The 18,638-nt window shown below is 46.6% G+C and overlaps 1 protein-coding gene and 1 pseudogene across 1 annotated transcript in view; both read left to right on the top strand.

The window, feature by feature from the left end:
• The window catches only part of LOC125101683 (retinoic acid early transcript 1E-like), a 29,264-nt pseudogene extending 20,260 nt beyond the window's left edge, over positions 1–9,004 (top strand).
• The window catches only part of LOC125101686 (UL16-binding protein 3-like), a 176,166-nt gene that overhangs the window by 111,188 nt on the left and 46,340 nt on the right, over positions 1–18,638 (top strand).

Here is an 18,638-nt window from a genome sequence, read left to right as displayed (position 1 = left end):
TGTGTGTGTGTGTGTGTGTGTGTGCTTGTAGTGTTTCCCAGAAGTGTCTTCAAAAATTGTTATCTGTGTCTCTGGACAGGTCCAGCATGGGATGGAAGGGGAAGGTGTGGTAGATGTCTGCCACGTGGGGAGTGGGATGAACTTGGGCAGGACTATGTGTGTACTGGGAAGTGTGTGTCAGAGGAATGCCTGTGAGAGAACAGTTCCTGGAGACTGCAGTGGAATTAAGTTGGAATCTTTTGTGTGGAAGAATTTTGCAGCAGGCAGGGCAGGACTTTGTGTAGAAGGAGTGTGTACGTGTGTACCGAGTGTGAGGAAGCAAAGGTAGGTGGGGAGGGGGGAACAAGTGTTTGTTTGTAGGGGGTGTGGACTGGGTGTGTCAGGCAAGCAGGCTGGAGAGTAGGGGAGAAAGGATATGTGGTGGAGGGGGCATGAGGAGACCTTCTGTACCGAAGGCATTGTGAGGGGTGATTTGTGTGTGTGCCAAAGGAGGGTGAGTAAGAAATGGAAGGCTATGTAGGGAGACATGTTTATTTGTGGGGCTTTGGGGTGCAGGCTGTGTGAAGTCACACAGTCTGGTGGAGGGTGGGTGATAGTGTGAAATGCAGGACGTAGGGGTGCATGGGTGTCTGATAGCGGAGGTCTAAGTGTGGAAAGTGAATTCAGGTGTGGGAAGGGCAGGGTCATTACAGATGACAATTAGTGTATAAAGAAGGCTACTAAAGAGGCATAGGGTGTGGGGTGGTCTCCCTATGACTCATCCTGCCCTTGATCATCAACAAAGTGGGATAGCTTCACAGTGAAATTATAATGGAGCCAATAAAGGGGAGGGATGGTGGAGAAACTGGGTGTCACTTTCCTTTGATTTTTTTCTGGTTTCTTTGTGGGTGTGTGTTGGGGGGGGGTGGGAGGAGGGGGAGAGTGATTTGCCTTGATTTCCAAAAAACTCTACCCAACAAAGGGTGAAGGAGCAGTTGCCACGCGGTGCCCCAGAGTTCGGCAGCGCTCCCCCACAGAGCCGGTCCCACCCATGCCCAGTGACTGAACTGGTTTGTCTGCCCTGCTAGTGTCTGCTCCTCAGAGAGTCTGCCTGTTGCCTGAGCAGTGATAGTCTCCTCAATCCTCTTACCCTCCAAAGGGCAGAAGGCGGGGTACATCTCCTGCCCCACAAGAAAGTAGAGGGGAGCCGGGGCACCTGGGTGGCTCAGCAGGTCATGATCCCAGGGTCCTGGGATCAGTCCCACCTGGAGTTCCAGGGGGACCCTACTTCTCCCTCTGCCTCTGATCCCCTCACACACACATGTGCTCTCCCTTGCTCGCTCTCTCTCTCTTTCTCTCTCTCTGAGTGTAAAATGTAGGGTAGGGGTGTAAAATTAGAAGTGGGCTAAGGGAATGCAAGGAGGCAGGGGGAGGAAGAGAGACAATGGCTGCTGGAAGTGAGGCAGGACAGCTGACAGGTGCCAGCCCAAACCACAGTGGGGGCCCAACCCTCCAGCCTTCGCCCCTCTCCACGCCCATCCTCCCCATTGCTGTTTGCCCACTTTCTTGGGGAAACTTCTTGTTCTCAGTCCCCATCTCCTTCCTATGCCCCTGCCCTGCTCCCCAACCCCTCTCCCTTTCCACTTTACCCCCCTCCCCAGGATTGCTCAGGTCTCCTGCCTCCTGTTAGTCCTCAGCACTGCCCATGGGACAAAGGGTGACAGGGAGACTGGGGAAGGGGGCTGGCTGACCCCCAGGCCCCACCCTTGGACACTAAAGGCCATGTGCATCCCGGAGCGCCCTCCTGGAGCAGTGGGTGGGCCAGGGAGAGGATTCTGGGCCCTGGGCCAGAGCTGGTGGATGGCTTTCCCAGCTGGCCACACCCCTGTGGAGGTTTATTCACACTAAGTCCAGGCATCTGCCCACAGGCAAGCTCCGGGAAAATCAGAGGCAAAACAGCCCACACACCCCACCCATGCCCATTCATCCTCCAGGCACTCCAGCCCTGCTTTCCTGAAATGCTCTCCCTGGCCAGAAACCAGTCAACTCCAGGGTATTTATGTAAAAATATGTGTGTACTTTCTGGTTCGGGCTTAATTTTTTCAGCTATGTTATTAGATAGGAGCAGATACTGTGGGGACCTTCCCTGCCTTGACACTTTTCTCCCAACATAGCCGGTGCCTTCCCCAAACGTTGTTAGATCTACTGTGCAGGCATCAGTATGTATACTGTGTGAGCATCTTGGGAAAAGATGCGTTTCTCCTCTGCACCAGTCCTGCCTTCCAGAAGCCTGGTACCTGGTATCATAGATGCTAGCATTCCAACTTCCTTCTTCCTGTCTTAGTCCCATGGGGCTGCTATGACGAACTGCCACAGACTGGGTGGCTTATAAACAACAGAAAATGTTTTCCCACAGTTCTGGCATCTGGGAAGTCCAGGATCAAGGCTCTGGCAGGTGTCTGGTGAGGGTCTGCTGCTTGGCTGGTAGACAGCTGTCTTCCCACTGTGCCTTCACATTGTAGAAGGATCCAGGGAACTAGGGGCCCGTTCATGGCCTGTCCTTCTGGCCTAGTCACTTCCCCAAGGCCCCACCATCCAATACCCCCACTGCAGGCAGATCCTCTACCCCAATAACTGATGGATAGGTCACCTGGAATTCCTGAAATCAACGTGCACAGTTATGCCTCTGGCCTTTTGTTCATGCTCATCCCCTGCCTAGAATTCTCTTTCTCCATACGCACTACCTGGTCAAGTTCTAATAATCCTTGAAGACTCACTCAAAAATCACCTCCTATGAAGACGTTCCACCTCTTCTAGACAGAATGCATCACCCCCTTTCTGAGCTTTGAAAGCTCTGAGCCCAGAAAGTGTCCCATTGTGTCCTAATTAGGCTGTGTGTCTGTCTCCTTTGTTGATTCATGATCACCTTGCTAACGGGCCGATCCCTTGTCCGCTAGTGTGTCCCAGAAAATGGTTAGTGACTATTCATGACAGAGGATCAGTAAATTTGGAAAGAACAAAGTGTTTTCATTAAACTGAAAACACCAGGATCTGGGAACAACTTCGTTGTAGGACTCAAGTCTAGATAAGTATTTTCATTTCCTGTTTGCCTTTTCAACACTCCCATCCACACCTCCATCATCTGCCTTTGGTCTGTGAATTGAGTAATCTCAGCAATCGTCACTTGCCAAATATAATTACGAAAGAGTCATTAGGAGAACACCAGATACTGTGAAGACAAGAAGGTGGTGGACAAGAAGGTGGCTCCCTGCCTGTTGGAGATTACATCCTTTTCTTTTTTTGCCAGATTCAGGAGATGCTATGGAGATTAAGAATCAAGGTGAGACACCTGGGTGAATCTGTCGTTGAGCTTCCAACTCTTGATTTTGGCTCAGGTCATGGTCTCAGGGACGTGGGAACCCTGCTTAAGATTCTCTCCCTCAGCCCCTCAACAAACTGAAGTTTACTTTAAAAAATATACATATACATATATAATATATACAATTTATATAAAATATATATTATTATTAAAATATATACCTTATGTACACAGGGGAGATATTCAGGGAAAAATTAGTGACTCCTGGAAGGGGCTAAAAAGCCAGGATTAAGTGGCATATTTAATAGAGAAAAGGGGAGCAGGGATGTGGGCCTTTTAGGAGAGAGTAGCTGATTTTTTAGAAAAGATGGTATAATAGTTTGTGACAAAGCTGTCTGGGTGTGTTGTGGACTTCTAGTCTCCACTCTTGTGATGAGTAAATCCTGGTTGCCAGGAGATTGTGGACATGTGAGTTCCTTTCCAAGTTTCTGTCTTCAAACAAATGGGGGTGGGGGGGTGGGAAGGGAGTTCAGAGACAGCCTCCCCCTGCATTAGCTGTTTCTCAAAATAAACAATATGGCAAAGCAATAAATGTGAGGGTACCATATTCTTCCACCCTTCACACCATACACAAAAAAATAACCCAAATTGGATATATATGTAAGGGATAAACCTATGAAAGCATTAGAAGAAAACATAGGAGTAAATCTTTGTGAGCTTGTTTGGAAAGACCTTCTTATGCACCAATAGCACAACTAACAACAAAGCAAAAGATGAAATCAACTTCCTCAAAATTTAAAACACGTGTGCTTCAAAGAGACCATCAAGAAAGTAAAAGAGACTACCTATAGAAGGAGAGAAAGTAATTGCAAACCATCTATCTGGTAACACTGGTATCCAGAATATATAAAGAACTCTAACATGGGACAATACACAGGTCATAGCACAGTTTAAAAATGGGGCAAGGATTGGAGTATGCATTTCTCCAAAGAAGTGTATAAATGGACAATAAACACATGAAAATTCCTTAATATGCTTAGCCACCAAGGAAATACAAATCCAAACCACAGAAAGATACCACTTCACATCTCCTAGCATGGCTGGCATCAAGAAGACAAGACACTGACAAGTGCTGGAAAGGATGTGGAGAAACCAGAACCCTCCAGTGTGGCAGCAGACAAGGCTGATGGAGTCAGTGTGAGGCGAGGGGTCCATGCGTGCGGGGTAACCCATGTGTCTGGGACTGCAGAGGTTCAAAGGTGAAGTGTGGAAACATCCACAGTATGGATGAAGAGCAGGTAGGGAATGTTGCTGGACAGTGACGGGTGGGGATTTGCTCCTTCTGCTTCACTTCACTTCTCTTTTAGAGTTTCTCTTCTGAACATGGTATCCAAACCTGCATAGCCATCAATGGTTTTTCCTTGGACGATTCTAGTTCTCTCATCTTTCATATTCCACAGGGTCTACATCCAATAAACCACTTGCCTCTTAACCATTTTCGTTCATTTGCTGTTTCATTTCCTGTATTCTTCCACATTTTTTTTCTTACGTAGTTGCCCTGGGGATTACAGTTAGCAGATCTATCTAAACCAGTCTAGCTCAGAGTAACACCAACCTTGCTCCATTATCCTTTGATTCCCTCTCCCTCTTTGTGCCATCATCGTTATACAGATGACCTCTTTATGCAGTTTAAACCCACATACCTCTTAAGCCAAACAGGTTTATCACTGGTGCTTATGCAATTGTCTTTTAAATCACATAGCAAATATACAGACATCAAATCATTATGTTGTAAGCCTGAAAATGATACAATGTTATATGTCAATTATGACTCAATTTTTCTGAAAATCAACAGGAAATAAACAATTACAGGGATGGCTGGGTGGCTTAGTTGGTTAAGTGTCTCCTTCAGCTCAGATCATGATCCCAGGGTCCTGGGATAGAGCCCCACATAGGGCTGTCTGCTCAGTGGGGAGTCTGCTTCTCCCTCTACCTGCTGCTCCCCCTTCTTGTGCTCTCTCTCTGTGACAAATAAAATGTTTAAAAAAAACAATTAATTACAAATAAGATTAAATGTGTAGTGTCTGTCATGTTTACTATGTAGCTACTTTTACCATTGCTATTTATGTCTTCGTATGGATTTAAGGTACTGGCTAGAGCTTAGGCTTAGGTTTGGGACTTCAGACTCACTCGGTGACTGTGGAAAATGCCGGCCCCTTTATAAGCTAAGATGGACAAAGTCACACATAGCCTGTCCATGAGCCCAACCCGCTGGGTGTTCTAGCAGCTGCGTGAGTCACCTTTCCTGCCCACAAGTAGCATACCATACACGGAACATGCTCCAACAGGAATCTGTGGTCCTTCTGCCAGGCCAGGGTGGAAACGTGTTCTCAGACAGAGCTTATCCAATTTTACTAGTTGGGAATGTTACATGCAGTTTCAGACCCCTTCACACACTGACCCTGAGTTGTCTGGGCAAATAACCCCCTTTTCCCAGAGAGAAAGCCCTGAACATAGTCTATGGTTACTTTCTTTGAAGTTTGTTTTTTGCCAGGCAATGTGGGGAAACCCTGTGCCTCAAGGACCTCGACCCAGCCCATCCCAAGGAGTCACTGAAGGTTCTTGGTCTTGTCCTGAGAATAATTCAATGACAGACATTCAACACAGTGGACGAATGACACAAGCAAGAAAGTTTATTAAAGAGATTCTCTCAAAATGTGAGAGCTGGCGAGAGAGAGAATGCAGAGCAGTTTGGTTTCTCTCATTATTGACAGCTAGGGGTGGAATATTTATTACTCGGTATGGTGATGCAGAGTTTCCTGCTTTTTATTCTTGTTTGGTCAGGGGTTCCTTGTCCTGGCACCCAACATCTTGGGTCTGGCTGGTTTGATCCAGGTCTTTGTGGAGTACAACCAGGCAGGCCCCCGACATTCCTGATAGCTCCTGAGAGCTGCCCCTGACTTCCTGATTGGTGACCTCTAGGTAGGTGGTGACAATGGATGGCTGATTCTAAAACATTTGATCTAGTTAAAGGAAGGTCAGTGATGTAGCCCATTTACTGGGCATCAGGAAAGCCCTGGAGCCAGACTCACAAGGTATCACACCAAATGGGTGTGACTTGCATTTTAAATAACCAGCAGGATACCAGGCACACGGTGAAAAACCTAACTGTGGGAGGGACAGATAGTATTGGACATTGTTATCCTCCGAAATTCTTGTTGAAATCCTTAACATAAAGGTATTAGGTGAGTCTTTCAGAAGTAATTAGGATAGGAGGCTGCCCATCACTGCTGCCTATAAAAAGAAAAGGAAGTGCTTGTTGTCTCCTGCTGCAATCCACCAGGTTGAAGACACAAGGAGAAAACTGCCCTCTGCAAGCTAGGAAGGGGTCCTCACTAGACAGAGGATCTGCTGATGTTTTGATCTTGAACTCTCCAGCCTCAGGAACTGTCAGAAATAGACACTTGCTTTACAGCTACCTGACATGTGCTATTCTGTTATACCAACCTGAGCTTGCTAAGGTGGTTGGATGGAAAGGGGCAGGGGGATAGCTGTAAAAGTGAGGGGAGAGGGGATGCGCTGAAAAGCATTAAGACTTCAGAGGCACTTTCAAGAGAAAAATGACATGAGAAATGTCACAGTGACACCAAAGCTTTGTTCTTAGTCTAATTTGCACAACTCAAACACCAGAACCCCAAGACTTTCTCTAATGATAAACTACTTGGCTTTTCTTGGGTCCACAAGTCTTGGCTCCAACAGGATTGTTGGACTCAAGATTGTCAACCTGTCTTTGATGATAGACCCGGTGCCCTGTGTCTCCAGGTCCTTTGATTAACCTGTGTGCACTTGGGAAGTGTGAATCTCAATCAGATATGAGGGAAGAGATCCAGTAGACAAGGAAGGGGGTGGGAAAGGGGAGAGTGGAGAAAATGTGGGAAGATGGAGGAGGAAATGGGAAGATCAGGGAGGGAAGAAGAGGCAATGTGGGAAGACAGGAGGTTGGTGGCAGCATGGGGGCGTGGGGGAGGGGAAAGGTACTCACTTCACTGCCAACAGTCTCACTTAGACTGGAAGTGGTTTTGAGGAGAGTGGAGAGGGATTTTTTCAAGTGAACTTTGCTTTGTGATGTCTTCTCTCTGTCTTGTCTTAAATGAGTAATCTTATCTTGAACAGGTACAAAACTCTCCCTCAGCACCACTTGCTTCTGTCAGATTCCTGCAGAACTGTCAGCCATCTTGTATGATGACATTGGGAAGTGTCCCACACCCACTTCCTGTAGTGTGCTGTCCGAGGGTGTCGCTCCTCAGGAATGTTGCCAGTATCTTACTCTGCAGGTTTTCTTTTGTTATTGCCGTTGCTGGTACGAGCCCGGAAGACAGTGGGCCGTGAGTGTCCTGGGATCTGGGTACCTAGCGGGGGCGAGGGAAGACAGGAGAAAAGGGCTTCCCCACATTTCAGGCAAGTGCCAACCTGTCCATGTGCTCTGAAGGACCAGAACCCCAGGCTAAGGCACTCTCCTTGTACGGTGTTCCCATGGGGCAGCTCCCCCTCTCCTGCCATTTCCCACCTTCTATTCCAGGAAGCCTTTCCTGGTTACCCCCAGGAGCCATCATGAGTTTGGCATGTGTCCTATAGTGTCTTTTTTTGTTTTTTTTTTTTGTTTTTTTTTTCCTTTCTGTTGAAAGTCCTGTCTGGTCAGCTAGATTTTAAGTGCCAGGAGGACAGACACTGTCTTTTAGTTTTTCTGCCTAAGAACTTGACAGATGTCACTAAAAGTATTTGTCAGATGTATCCTCCTGGTAGTATTATGTGTCCCTGAGTGGTCTATGGTAGGTAACATTGAAGTACTTTCCTAAGGCTCAGGTAGTAAAAGGTGGGGACTAAGGATGCAGAAGTGGAGGGGGCTGGGATGGAGACCCCCCTCCCTCTGCAGTAAGCCTTTCAGAGGGAATCTTGGGGCCCCAGCTGCCTTTTTCTTTCACAGATGCTCACTCTCTCTGCCTTGACCTCACTGTCACATCTCGATCCAGACCTGCAGACCGCTGGTATGAAGTGCAGGATTCAGTGGACCAAAAGCCCTTCCTTCAGTATGACAGTGATGGCAACAATTTCAGAACTTTGGGTCTCCTGGGGAAGAAGGTGAATGCCACCAAAGCATGAACAGAACTGACAGAGACATTGGAAGAGGTGGGGTAAGAGCTCAGGATGATCCTGCCTGACATAAAACTGGAGAACAGCATGACCAGGGGTGAGTAGGGGAAGGGAATAGGTCGAGGGAGACAGTCAGCAAGAGAGACAAGGAGCATGTGCAGGGAAGGGGCTCCTGTAAGAACTCAACACTGGCTCTACCTCAGAGACATGCTGGACCTCACAGGAAATCATGGTGTTAAGAGTCCAAGCGGATGACTTTGTGTGTGGATTGCAGGTCGTCCCTCCCTGGACAACCAGCTGTGTTGTGAGCATGAAGCAGAACGGTGCCCCACTGCATCCTGGTGCTTCAACATCAATGGACAGGCGGCCCTCCTCTTTGATGCTATGAGCATGACCTGGACAGTCATGAACCCTGGAGCCAGAGGCATCAAGGAGGAGTGGGAGGACAAGGGACTGTCTGGCTATTTCAGGAGGATCTCCGTGGGAGACTGCAATCACTGGCTCAGGGCATTCTTAGAACACTGGGAGAAAGTGCTGGAACCCCCAGGTAAATGAGCAGGGTGAGGTGGTTGCTCTCTTTAAAGGTCAAATACCTTCCTTCTCTGTGTGGATAGGAGTACGGGTGTGCAATTGATTTGACGGATTAGTCAACTAACTGAGCTCTTGGTGGACTGGAGAGGCAGTGACCGCCATAGGCCCTCCTATTGCACTCCTTTCCATTCCCCTCCCTCCACGCAGGGGCCCCCTTCCCCTACAACCAATGATCCAGTCACCTGGAACTTCTAGGTGGTCCCCGAGTCTACAAGCTACATTGTGCTTACAACCTTCTCTTCTTCCTCTGTTTTACTTATCCTTTAAGCAGTACAAAAGTCACATCTGAGGAAGCCCTCCCCACCTCCCTCAGACAGAATGAAGCACCCCCAGTTCTGTCACTCTCAAAAAGCTCTGCCCACAGTGAATATGTCACACTCTATGATAATCAGATGGACATCAGCTGTCTCCCTCAGTAGAAATATGAGCTCCATGAGGACAAGGCACAACCCCGCATTCCTCCATAGACCCCAGGATCAGATAGAGGGGCTGCCACATCATGAATCAATAAATTTGGAGGTGACATGGGCTGCCTGGGGCAAGTAGGTGCTCAGGAAGGTATTTTATTATTTTTATTGAATTATAATTAACATCCAGAATATATTAATTTCATATATATAATATAATGATTCACCAATTTTATACATTACTCAGTGCTCATTGGGATAAGTGGATTCTTAAGCCCCTTTACCTACAAGGATCCCCTCTGGCGATCCTCAAGAAGGTATTTTCTTGGGTTGAACAGGACTTTCACTTTTTGTTTGTTTTAGCACCATCAGTAAATGTCTCAGAACCCAAGTCTTCGTCCATCCGGGAAACTCCAAGGATTGTTTTAGCAATCTTTATCAGCTCAGTCTGGATCTTCTTTGGCATTTTTATGAAATAAAGTAAGTGTGCAGCAGGCTGCCTCTGGCTGTGGGAGAGGACGAAGTCTAATAAAGACTTGGGAGAGGTGTGCCATGGGTCTCACCCACGCCCTTGTCCACTGTTCCATCTCTACACAGAAATGATGCCCTTCCTTAGTGTTGAGCCCCACACCCCACACTAGGGCTGGGGTTACTCTGATGTGGGGGCGGATGGAGGCTGGCCCAGGTGGCACAATAGTGCAGTGAGGGGAGGGGCGAAACTGTGTCTAGTCCTACAGTTGGGCGGGGTTTCAGATCCACTTCCTGGATAGAGTATTGTCTTGTTGCACTCTATCCTAGGATTCCCCCAGTTTTTTGATGAAAAAATTGTTTGCTCTGTGAGGATAGTATGATGTCCTCAACAATCTTTGTAATGTCACAATAGTGGTTCTATAATCAGGGGTTTCTTCTCTGGACCAGGACGTAGTTACAGCATTAGACCAACCCTAGCTGGCAAAAACTGACACTAATCTGACTGCCAATCCAATACATGATCTTTTACCATGGGTGAGTTTACTGAGAAGCTGATGAGTCTTCAGCTTCAGAACCCTTCCTTTAGGGGCGCCCATGTGGCTCACTCTTTAAGAGTTTACTTTCTGCTCTGGTCACGATCCCAGGGCCCTGAGACCGAGCCCCACATGGGGCTCCCTGCTGAGTGGGGAGCCTGCTGCTCCCTCTCCCACTCTACCCCCCTGCTTGTGTTCCCTGTCTCCCTCTCTGCCAAATAAGTACACAAAATCTGAAAAAAAAAAAAAAAAAGACAAAAAAAGAACCCTTCCTTTACTCAGCCTCCTTCTCCCATGGCCCTTGAAGGGGGCCCTTGCAATGCGCTGACTTGGTCATTTTGAAGAATTGGCAAAAGGAAGCTATTTGCTCATGATCATTTAGGCCTGTTCGCTTTACTCTGACGCTCTTTCCATCAGATGTTCCCCATGTCAGGTGGACCTGGAGAGGCTGCTGGCATTTTTTTTTTAAATTCAGTTGAGAGGAAAATGACCTAGGGATATATTTATTTTGGCTTAATGAGAAATGTTTATGTGTTCACATACACTTTCTTGTGCAGATAAATTATTGCTGTGCAGAAACCACAGGTCCACCCTGCTGACTGACTGATGTCATGACACAAAGGTACAAGGTGACATGTGGGAATTAACTTATCTGTTTACATATTAATGTGCCCTATAGCACCTGGCTTAGTTGCAAGGATAAATAATAATGTGACATATTTACAAATGAAACACTATGGAGAAATCAATAAGGAGGGAACTGCTACACAAAACATGAATGATTCCCATAGATAGGAAATTCAGAGGAAAATGTCAGACACAGAAGAATATATACTCTGTGTTTCTATTTATGTAAATTTCAAAATCGACAAAACTGATCCTCGGTAATAGAAGTCAGAATACTGGACCCTGATTGGGAAATGATCTCTAAGTTGATCTGACAGGTGATTATGCAGACACAGTTCACTTTAATAAAACATCAAGCTGACCATTAAAAGATTTATACACTTTACTGTATAAGAATATTACATTTCAACAAAAAAATTTTTTTTTAATTTTAAGTAGATATTTCAGTTTTTATTAATGTCTTGACAAGCTGGTAGTTTTCTTGTCATGAATATCCTCAATGATGAATTAAATTATAAATACATTATACATTTTTTTCCAAATAGAATCAGATATATACACAGTGAAAAACAGAGACTCAGATGGACAGAGAGAATGTGATAGCATGCCAGACAGCATCAGAGCCCCCTGACTAGTCCCCTACCTATATCACTGTTCTAACCTTCCAAATTTATTTCTTTCTGCCTTCGCTGTCATCATCCTCATAATGTCCTCCCCAAGTTCACCCAGACCTCACAAACCAAAGTGTAGCAATTTAGAAAAGTTGGCAGCTCTGGGGTTAAAGTCAAAGTTCCTGGGGCTCTCTGTGGAGTCTAAAGTTAAGATTCTTTCTTGTTTTTTGTTTTTAAGATTGTATTTGTTTATTTGAGAGAGAGAGAGAGAACATATGTGTGTGTGTAAGAGAGAGAGAGGGACAGAGACGGGCACGGGAGCAGAGGGAGGGGCAGACAGAGAAACAAACTCCGCACTGAAGCACGGAGCCTGACATGGGGCTCAATCCCAAGCCCTGGGATCATGACCCAAGCTTGACCGACGGAGCCACCCAGGCCCTTCCAAAGATACGATTTTGATGACAAAAATAACCCACTCCATCTATGGTTCAACAAGGAGCAATGTTACTGCTGTAGGATATGATTCAGCTCTTTGAGCTGTTCAAAAGAACACTAATGTTCAGTCTTCTCATTTAAAAAAAAAAAACTTTTTTATTTTTTATATTTTTAAAAGATTTTATTTATTTATTTGAGCGAGAGAGCAAGTAAAAGAGAGCATGAGAGGGGAGAAGGTCAGAGGGAGAAGCAAACCCCCGTGGAGCTGGAAGCCAGATGCGGGACCTGATCCAGGGACCGCGGGATCATGACCTGAGCCAAAGACAGCCGCCCAACCAACTGAGCCACGCAGGCACCCCATAAAGAACTTTAAAAAAAAAAAAAAAGATTTTATTTATTTATTTGACAGACAGAGATCACAAGCAGGCAGAGAGTGGGGCAGGAGCAGACTCCCTGCTGTGCAGAGAGCCTGATGCAGGCCACCTGAGCTGAAGCCAGAGGCTTAACCCACTTAACCCGAGGGATCATTGGTGGGTCAGGAGCAGGGGTGACAATCTGGACTCGCAGTTGGCATCTGAAGGATGTTGAGGCAGGAAGCCTTGTAGGATTGACCCCTCGCACTGTGGGATCTAATGCCATTTCCACCTAATCCATGTCAGAATGGAATTAAATTGTAAGCTACCTGGCTATTGTCTGGAGAATTGCTTGTTGGGGCCGGGACACCCTTTTTTCCTCCATCAGTGGAATTGAGTGCAAAACCTTTTTAGTGGAACTTTGTGGCAGCAAGCCTAGCAAATAGACACGCGGGACATTCAAAAACTAAAGGCACAGGCATCCCTAAGGTCTCAAAAGATGATTGCGACAACACCCTGGAATGTCTTGGTAAACCAGAGACGATGGTGGAGCTGACAGGCAAGTGAACTTGTGCAAAAGGGAGGGTGAGGGAGTGAGCAATAGAGGGCTTTGCTGGTGGTTTCCCTCTGGGAGCCAGGCAGTTCCCACCCAATGTCCCTGTTCCTTCCCCATCATGCCCCTCAGACCCTCCCACCCCCACACCCTGCCCCCCATTCCTTGAGGCCAATGGCCTACCTACCCACCTCACCACAATTGTGGGAGGTAAGGTTATGTCATTGTTTCTGTATTATAGGTAAACAGCCTGTGCTTTAAAGAGAGTAGGTGCTTGCCCCAAGGCCACATGACCAGCAAGTATTGGCCTAGGTGTTGCTGTCCAAGAACTTGAGACTGTGCTATATTAAGCAGGTTAAGTTGCATGAGAGATGAGCCAGTTTTTAAATATCTGAAGGACTGTCATTTGGCAGAAGGTAGAGATTGCTCTGAGAGACCCCATAAAATGAACTAGGACAAGTACAAAGTGGTTAGAACTGAATATAAGGAAAAACATTTCTTTTTTTTTTTTTTTAATTTGACAGACAGAGATCGCAAGTAGGCAGAGAGGCAGGCAGAGAGAGGGGGAAGCAGGCTCCCTGCTGAGCAGAGAGCCTAATGCAGGGCTCAATCCCAGGACCCTGGGATCATGACCTGAGCTGAAGGCAGACACTTAAACCCACTGAGCCACCCAGGTGCCCCAGGAAAAACATTTCTAATGACTATAATAGAGTTGCCCAGAAATGGACTGGCTTTGCTATGTGAAGTAGGATATTCCCACCCACTATAACTCAGGGATAGTTAGGGCATATGCGGCGTAAGGTTGTTGTAAGTCAAGAAGTCAGCGTTTGTGTAGATCTCAAAACCAGTTCTTGGCAGTCCCTAACACAACACTTCTTATAAGTGTCTCTTAAGTTTAAAATAAAAATCAAAAGAAATGTCTAAGCAAACATTAGGCATTGACTTAGTCAGTGATTAGACAACTTTCCAGGAATTTCCTCAGCTCCATATCACTGCCTTTGTCTCACTCCATCCTCAGTGGGGGAAGGAAGGCAGGGCCAGAAGCCTTCATGTTTCACCTTCATGTTCTCTGCACCTCAGTCACGACCCCTGGGAGGGTGGGGGAGGGGGGGCAAAGGACCAAACCGGACTCAACAGAACCTCCCTCCCGGGACCAACTGTCGCTGACTCAGTTTCTGTGCCTTCCTGGAATTGAGGTGAGGTGAACTCGGGCTTTGCACAAAGAGGGCAGAAAAGGCCAGACTGAGCGAAGCAGGAGTCATGGGCGCAGACAGAGGTGGACATCCAAGACTGCTTGGTCCTAGAAGGAAGAAATATTCCCTGTTAGACCAGCTGCCAGGTTGCTCAGAGCTCTCCGACTTTGTGTCTAGGCCATCCTTCAGGCCCATGCCCTACCTCTGAGTCATCTCACAGGTTTATGCACAATGGCTCTTTTACCTCAAGCCTCCCAGAGATTTAATCAGGCCAGACCTGGATCACTTGCCTGTGTTAGGGCCTATATAGCCAGAGCGGCTCCATCTGGTTCAACAGTGATTTTGTTGTTTATGCAGTAAAACTTAGACTGACCCTGCCCTCTCCCTCCAGGGGAACTTTCTTAAAAGCAAGTCCGGGAAACCAGTACCAGGTAACAAAGCCCGAATACAAGGGTGGGTCAGGCCAGGTGGAGACACCCAGTCAGTGGGGCAGCAAACTGTGTCCCTAGCTACCAAGGAGTGTGGGCCCCGCCTTTTGGGTGCCTTTTGGGTGCCAATTCTGACCAAGGTGATTGGCTAGTTCAAATAGCTACCCGCGTGTGACCTAGCATGACTGTGCAGCTTTCTCTGTGTGTTGCACTCTCACTGGCCACCTGTGTGTGGCCAGGCTCAACCGCATGGCCTTTGCTCTATAAAAGTTAGTCTGTGAGGTTGGGTTGGGTCGCCCTCTCTGTAAGAGGCGGCCCCTACCGGTTGGTTTGATTCTCGATGCTGGGCGCGAAATAAAGCTTTGCTTGACCTTCGCTTTGTATCAGTCTCGCTCCTTTGATCACGGACCAACTATTGAGGGACCTTTCAGCCTGCAAGGGAGAAAAGCACCCCAAGTTTAAGGCCAAGCAAGGATGCTCTCAGGGAAGCCATCTGGGCCTTTAAAGTTGTCAGGCAGCTACTGCCTTCACTCTGGTCCTGTCTGGGGCTGTGTGCTTACTGTTCTCCCTTGCCCCTCTGGACTGCTCCCTTTGTAGCCCTCTGCTGAGCCGTTTCTCTGCTCCATCCTCCCCTTCCACGGAGCCCTGGAGCTCACCTGGCTTTCCAGCTAGGCTGTTCTCACTGACTCCATGTTTCTCGATTCTGTACTGGATGCTCCTGGGAGAGAGTATCTGAGGGTTTCCGCTTGGCCCTGGTGCTCCTTACTGGTTTCCTGAGCCAACAGGGGTGGGGCACCTGGAAGCTGGGGCTGCCCCTTCCAGGGAGGTGGGCAGAGTAGACTCCAAAAGTGGTGGGCAAGGAGGAATCACAGTGTAATGACTGTCCAGCTGATAGGTTGTATGAGAGTCAGGCTTCAGAAGGGTCACATGCCTTCTAATCCTGGGGGATCTCCTTCATTTCTGTGAGCCCTAGTTTTTGTAGTTTTTGACATATGTGTCCTCACATACGAATGCTTCATTCATCGATAAGGTGTTGATGTTTAGGTTTTCAAAAGAAAGATATTTTGCTTCAGATAAAAATGAAAGGAGAAAAACCAGAAGTTGGAGATGCATGATTTATTTGCTTTATCACAAATCATAATAAGCCCAATCGTCCCTCCTAATACACCATGTAAACACACCTGTTTTTTCAGTTTTATTAAAATGTGATTGAAGACAATAAGTTATATCTACTTCAAGTATACAGTCTGATGGGGCTTCACATACGCATGCTCCAGTGAGACCATCACCACAGTCAAAGCATGAACATCTATCCCCTGCTTAGCTCAAGTGTCCTTGAACTTCTTTGTAATCCTTCCCCCTGACATCCACCCCCCCACACCCTGGAATTACAGATTTCTCCACTCAGGCTGCCCAGAACATCGACCATTCCCAGGCCTGTGCAGCTGGGAAATTGTTCTGTCTGCTTCTTTCCAGTGGTTCTTTCTCTGGCCTTGGATGTTTTCCTCATATGCATGTACTCGACCAGTACTCTGGGGAAGGCTTGGGGTAGGGGAAGGGGCCCCTGCACATCTCCAGAATTCTTTCTGTGTAGTTCTCTCCCCTCTGGTACTATGCTCTGTGGATTCTAGCACCTGGCCACCGCCTCCAAATTCTCAATTCCATTTTCTCTGCTCAGAGAGACTGCCCGGCTCCCTTTGAGTTCCCCTCCAAGCCCTGCGGTTTGGAATCCCTCTCTGGGCAGGAAGCCAGGGCAGTCAAAAGGATCCCTTCCTTAGTATCCCTTCTCCTGGGTGCTCTGCTGCCTATTATCTGATGTCCAAAGCACATTGTTAATTTTTCTCTTTTTTTTCTGGATTTTTCTTATTTATTTACTTATTTATTTGTCAGAGAGAGAGAGAGAGAGAGCACAAGCAGGCAAAGTGGCAGGAAGAGGCAGAGAAAGAAGTAGTCTCCCCACTGAGCAAGGAGCCTGACGTGAGACTTGATCCCAGGACTTTGGGATCATGGATCATGATCCGAGCCGAAGGCAGTGGCTTAACCTACTGAGCCACCCACGGGTCCCTTTTTCTAGATTTTTCATCTAACTTCATAGGCTAAATCCAACCCCTTTGCTCTATTATGACTGCAGCAGAAGAAAGGGACTACTTTTTTTTTAAATGTAAAATGCTTTATGACAACCTCATTTTAAAAATTTCAAGTGATATGAAGTCTTATAAAGTAAAAAAGTGCCTATCCCCTTCCACTGTTCCCATCTCACACCCCAGAAATAACCAGTGTTAATGGTAAACACATTAATTCATTTCCACTTTTCTCCAAGGGACCCTGTAGTGAAGTTAGAGAGGGGGCATCTTTAGCAGTGCTGGCAGGATTGGAAATGAATGCTCCTGAGGAACGCTGTCCCTCCCACTGTCCCTCATTATCTCCGCCGCGGAGCACATGAGTAGAGTCTCATTCTGTACTGACTCTCTTCCACTATCCCAACGGCAGGAGCAAAGGTCCTATGTTCCATCTTAAGATCTCTGTGAAGACCATATGAAATCATGTACCTGAAAGTGCTTGGCAAACTTTGAAATCATTACAGTTGTTAATTAATGCTATAGCCTATTATCATATGTGTCTATTTTTCATATTAATAATTATTTTATAACAGCTAGTATTTAGAAGATTTGAATGCTACCTTCAGGGTCCATTTTTATCACCATGACAGTTTCTCCTTACCATAAGCCAACTGAAGCTCTCTGAGGTCTAAGGTGAAAGGAATCCTTATGCTGTCAAGGACATCATTAAGTGGCTTCAGTTGCGTGGGGTGAATATCCCTGAGGTGGAAGAACCTGTAACCCAAAGTGGGCCACTCCCTGTAGGGCTAAGAGGTTAATATTTCAGCTTCAGAGCCATGCATATACACAACCTCATGAACTCTATGAATTTTCCTTTTCATGGAATAGCAAGAAATAATGGATTTTTCTCTTTTTTCTTCTTTTGTATTTTTACCTTCTAGTTCTATCTCCTTCTCTGCTCTAGATCTGGAAGCAATGGGTTCCTAAATATAAGCTCTAAAACCATATATATATTCAGAAACTATTTTTCTATCCTATTATTATCTCTTTCCCTCTAAAAAGGACACTGAACCATGTGGAAATTACAATGTTCATGCATCCAATCAAAAAAAACTTCTGGACATGCCAAAAAGCAAGAAATTGTGATCCATAATCAGGAGAAAAACGAGTCGATAGAAACTCTGAAAAAAAAAAAGATGTAGAAGCCACTGGCAGTCACTTACAACTCAGGTGTGGTCTCCACGGGATGGGATTTTCATAAACCTTACTATGCCATTTAAAACACTACTGCTCTGGGGCCCCTAGGTGGCGCTATGGGTTTAGCCACTCACTCCTGGTTTCCCCTTAGGTGAGGGAGGATCTCCAGGTCATGGGATCTACCTGCGTGGGATCCACAAGCTGGGCTGTCCGCTGGAGATTCTCCCTCCATCTCCCTTTGCCCCTCCCACTGGTGCTCTCTCTCTCTCAAATAAATAAATCTTTAAAAACAAAACAGAACACTGTGCTCGGTTTTGTAACTGTGTATGGTGACAGATGTTGTGGTGATCCGTGAACGATATATACAAGTGCTGACTCATTATGTAAACCCGAAACTAACATGTTATATGTCAAGCGTATCTCCGTAAAGGAAAAAGTTATCTGCTAAATTTAATTAACTAAAATGCATCTTCACTGTTCGGATTTCCGGTTATGTCTGTGGAAATACGACTGCACGTGACTACTTGATTTTTCTGTTTTTCAGCAGCGTTGCCCGCCTTGTGCTACCCAAGTGCATCTGGGGACCCGAACGTGACGGGGACATTGGAGGTGAAGGACCAAAGACTGTCCGAACTGGTTCCCCAGTTCAAGTCCCTTTTCTAAAGCAGACCCCGAGGTCACAAAGATCTGAGCTTCCCCAAGCAGGTCTCGCGTGTCAATAAAGCCGACT

This window comes from Lutra lutra, chromosome 6, assembly GCF_902655055.1.
Source record: "Lutra lutra chromosome 6, mLutLut1.2, whole genome shotgun sequence".
Taxonomy (NCBI): domain Eukaryota; kingdom Metazoa; phylum Chordata; class Mammalia; order Carnivora; family Mustelidae; genus Lutra; species Lutra lutra.
Note: the sequence above shows the minus strand (reverse complement) of the source record. Positions and strands in the feature narration are given on the sequence as shown.